The 5000-nt window shown below is 37.2% G+C and overlaps 1 protein-coding gene across 1 annotated transcript in view; it reads left to right on the top strand.

The window, feature by feature from the left end:
* ptprsa (protein tyrosine phosphatase receptor type Sa) overlaps positions 1 to 5000 on the top strand; it is a 634816-nt gene that overhangs the window by 148132 nt on the left and 481684 nt on the right. The window contains exon 3 of the mRNA XM_062028063.1: positions 2804 to 2900. The gene's annotated coding sequence lies outside the window, so the exon portion shown is untranslated. The remainder of the gene's footprint in view (positions 1 to 2803; positions 2901 to 5000) is intronic.

Here is a 5000-nt window from a genome sequence, read left to right as displayed (position 1 = left end):
TTTGGTTTAAGCATTAGATATTTTTTTACTCTGTCGAGCTCTTGGCGGCACAGACAATAATTACTCGTTTGCAAAAAAATATTTGTAACCAGATTAGGTGAAGTTACATAATTTCCCACGGCACACCAAACAATATCTCACGGTACGCTAGTGGTTGAAAAACACTGGACTAAAGGGAGCAAAAAATACATAAAATACAATAACATGGGTTGATATTGGTATTGGATCGATACTAGCCTTGTTGGATATGAATTTAAAGCATAACCAACCATGCATCACTATAGCTCTTGTCTCAAAGTAGGTGTACTGTCACTACCTGACGCATCACGCCGGGACTTATTTGGAGTTTTTTGGGGTTTTCCTGTGTTTAGTGTTTTAGTTTTTGTCTTGCGCTCCTATATTGGTGTTGATTGTCATGTGCGGATGTACTTTGTGGACGCCGTCTGCTCCACACACTGTAAGTCTTTGCTGTCGTCCAGCATTCTGTTTTTGTTTACTTTTCAGCCAGTTCAGTTTTAGTTTGGTTTTGCTTAGCCGTCCATAACCTTCAATGCCTTTTGTTTATTTTTGGCTTAAGCATTAGATTTTTTTTTTTACTCTGCCGAGCTCTTGACAGCATACGGGTTTGCAAAAAAATATTTGTAACCCAATTAGGTGAAGTTACATAATTTTCCACGGCATACCAAACAATATCTCACGGTACACTAGTGTGCCGCGGCACAGTGGTTGAAAAACACTGGACTAAAGTGAGCAAAAAATAAATAAAATACAATAACATGGGTTGATATTGGTATTGGATCGATACTAGCCTTGTTGGATATGAATTCAAAGCATAACCAACCATGCATCACTATAGCTCTTGTCTCAAAGTAGGTGTACTGTCACTACCTGACGCATCACGCCGGGACTTATTTGGAGTTTTTTGGGGTTTTCCTGTGTTTAGTGTTTTAGTTGTTGTCTTGCGCTCCTATTTTGGTGTTGATTGTCATGTGCGGATGTACTTTGTGGACGCCGTCTGCTCCACACACTGTAAGTCTTTGCTGTCGTCCAGCATTCTGTTTTTGTTTACGTTTCAGCCAGTTCAGTTGTAGTTTGGTTTTGCTTAGCCATCCATAAGCTTCAATGCCTTTTGTTTATTTTTGGTTTAAGCATTAGATATATTTTTACTCTGCCGAGCTCTTGACAGCACAGACAATAATTACTGGTTTGCAAAAAAATATTTGTAACCCAATTAGGTGAAGTTACATAATTTCCCACGGCACACCAAACAATATCTCATGGTACACTAGTGTGCCGCGGCACAGTGGTTGAAAAACACTGGACTAAAGGATGCGTGGGAGCAAAAAATAAATACAATATTTCAATACCATGGGTTGATATTGGTATCGGATCGATACTAGCCTTGTTGGATATGAATTCAAACCATAATAAACCATGCATCACTATAGCTCTTGTGTCAAAGTAGGTGTACTGTCACGACCTGTCACATCACGCTGTGACTTATTTGGAGTTTTTTGCTGTTTTCCTGTGTGTAGTGTTTCAGTTCTTGTCTTGCGCTCCTATTTTGGTGCTGATTGTCATGTGCGGATGTACTTTGTGGACGCCATCTGCTCCACACGCTGTAAGTCTTTGCTGTCGTCCAGCATTCTGTTTTTGTTTACTTTTCAGCCAGTTCAGTTTGTTTGGTTTTGTTAAGCCGTCCCTAAGCTTCAATGCCTTTTTGTCTATTTTTGGCTTAAGCATTATATATATTTTTTTTTACTCTGCCGAGCTCTTGACAGCACAGAAAATAATTACTGGTTTGCAAAAAAATATTTTTAACCCGATTAGGTGAAGTTACATAATTTCCCACGGCACACCAAACAATATCTCACGATACACTAGTGTGCCGCGGCAAAGTGGTTGAAAAACACTGGACTAAAGGGATTGTGTGAGCAAAAAATAAACAAAATACTTCCTATGTCTTTAAAAAAAAAAAATAAAGTAAAGCACCTGATTGTCAGCGTCTCATAACACTGAATGATTTATGCATGCAAGCCCCAGTAATGCCTTGTGGATAAATCATATCATAGTCACAGATATGAATCTTGTATGAATGTGGACGACTCAGCATTCATATTACTTAAACATACCCCTGTCGGGTTTTCCGTATATGATATTCATACCATTATCCTGGGGGGAACTCTGCAGCACTGATGAGCTCCTCTGACCTTTCACAGGAGATAACCTCCCTCTGCCGCTCCATGGGCACACATGAGACCGACCAAAAACCAGACCTGAGGGTGTCACATTAAAATGACATGAGGCAGGGTTTATTCCTTTTTTTTTTTTTTCTTTTTTTTTTTTTTTTTTATATAAATGTAATTAGGTTGACAAACAGCTGAACACCATTGTCGAACGCAGTCTCGAGCACGCTCAGCCATGAATATCGTCCACGCATTGACACGTTCGGACCTGGCTCATTAGATTAGTGAACGAGAAAATTATCAGAAAAAGAGAAAGTCTGCAGGGGTTTCATGTAGATTTTTCCCTGCAACGCTCTCCGGAAATCAGCGGCGTGCTCGCCTCTGTGCCTGAGAACTGCCGTGCCGCGGTCGCAAAGGGCGAGGAGAGAGAACGAGAGATAAACTCGTCTCAGCGTTTGTCGACCTCCACCCACCCGCCACCCACCACTTGAAGAAGCGCTTCATTTGGTAGTCTCTTTCATTAATGTTTCTCTTTCATTTCCCCCTATTTTTCCTTTTCTCTCTCTCTCTCTTCTTCCCCTCTTCCCCTCCTCTCTCCCTCGCTCTCGACTTGAAAGGTACGCATGAGCGAGTAACAAGAGGAAGAAGTGGAAGAAGTGGCTGCTGGTATAGCCGAAGATATGAAGTTTAAGAGGTTCTGAAAACAAGCCAGTGGTAAGTGGGGCCCTTCCTTTACACATTCTGTGTCTATCAATATGATATTAATACATAAGCATATATTAATAAATATACAAATACAAATACAAATGTGATCTGCAAATAAATAAATAATTTGCATAAATTAACACGTATTTGTAAATATATTTTTGAGATTTGAATATATAAATATGCTTGATTTTGTATTTGTATTGAATTTGCATAAGTGGATCGCTTTTTTGCTTTTGTGTCGATAAGACATTCCTCCCACGGACCAGATGCACAAATAAATGTGACCTACACACTCCCCTGAACAACCAGCAGAGGGCACTGCAGCCAGAGCGGTCTGGGTCACAGACAATATCTGCGGTTGAAAAACACTGCTTTAATGCATGTCTTTAATCAACAATTAAAACATTTTAAAAAATCAGATTAATCACCCATGTGATTTTTGATTATCACAATTAATCACAGAGAATAACTTGTTTATTGTTTAAATTACCTTTAAAAAAATTTTAAAAATTAAAAATAAAATACCCTAATATTTTGACAAAAAAAATGTTCAAATGTTTTACTTGACTATTAATATTTGCCCTAAAATATTTGCTCAAAACTTGCTAATGTTATTTTATTTTATTATTTTTTTTATTGACATCCAGCATCAGACATTCATATCCATTACATCATAGTCACTTAAATCATATATCTATTGTCTGCCCTAAATGTCAAAATATTTTTGTTTATATCCCACCCATACCACCCCTCCTCCCCAAAAAAGAAACAACAAAAAAAACCAAAGTAATATCTACAAATACATCGATTAAATAAACAGAAAAAATAATAATAATAATAATACATTAATAATAATAATAATCAGAAATAAAATAAAATAAACAGATACATACATCTGTTTATGTATCTGCTGACGGTTTTATCTCAAGCGCCGTCATGGTGTCATTTGAAGCAAAATTTGCCAACGAGTACCAGCCGAAACATGGACTATCGACCATTTTGCGGATATAAAGGAGAATGTACAGAAAAAATACACTTTTTACTGATCTCTTATCAGGCTGCAATGCCCTCTGCTGGTTTTTCAGGGGAGTGTGTAGGTCGCATTTATTTGTGCATCTGGTTTGTGGGAGGAATGTCTCATCGACACAAAAGCAAAAAAGCGATCTACATATGCAAATTCAATACAAATACAAAATCAAGAATATTTATATTCAAATCTCAAAAATATGTTTACGAATACACGTTTATTTATACAAATTCTTAATTTATTTGTATGTCACATTTTTATATTTATAAATTGTATTTGTATATATTTTCAAATACGCATTTATTTATACAAATTATTTATTTGTACATCACATTTGTATTTGTATATTTATTAATATATGCATATGTATTAATATCATATTGATATATATATAAATTGATGTGAGACCATTCTACTTGCATAAGCGCAACACTTCTCCAGTATGTTTGTCGAAATGTCTTCCCACGCTGTTTGTCTGCATTTATTATTCTGTTCCAAGTTTAAAACCATCCAACTCCTCCATTATGAATCTGCAATGGCCGCCGCTTAGGGTAATCCCGTTTGAAAAAAATAGGGCTGAACGTTAATCATATTGGGATTATTTTTGGCAGACAGTGTGCGAGCTAGTGTGACTTTGGATTTTGAACCAAATGAAAAAACAATAATTGCCCAACAGGCTGTTTAGATAACAAAACTAATGCTGCGTTCTCGATATACAAACTTAATTGGTTCTTGAACAGGGTTTGCAAATAGAAATGTTTGTATATTGAAACTAATTGCTCCATAAGAAACAATTTAATTATGAATAATGGGTTCCAGCCTCTGCCATTAGGTGGTGACTTGTCCAGGGTGTACCCCGCCTTCCGCCCGAATGCAGCTGGGATAGGCTACAGCACCCCCCGCGACCCTGAAGGGGACAAGTGGTAGAAAATGGATGGATGATTAGGTTCCAGCCTTGACAAAAGTCCATATTTTGCACTTTAAACAATATAAAATGCTACAAACTATAGCCGCAGGCTCCATCTAACGGTACGCCAAAGAATCACTTGATTAAAGTACAGTGTTTTATTTTCCTATAT

Source organism: Entelurus aequoreus, linkage group LG19 (genome assembly GCF_033978785.1).
Source record: "Entelurus aequoreus isolate RoL-2023_Sb linkage group LG19, RoL_Eaeq_v1.1, whole genome shotgun sequence".
Taxonomy (NCBI): domain Eukaryota; kingdom Metazoa; phylum Chordata; class Actinopteri; order Syngnathiformes; family Syngnathidae; genus Entelurus; species Entelurus aequoreus.
The sequence above is the reverse complement of the archived record's forward strand: the minus strand, read 5'-3'. Positions and strand labels throughout refer to the sequence as shown.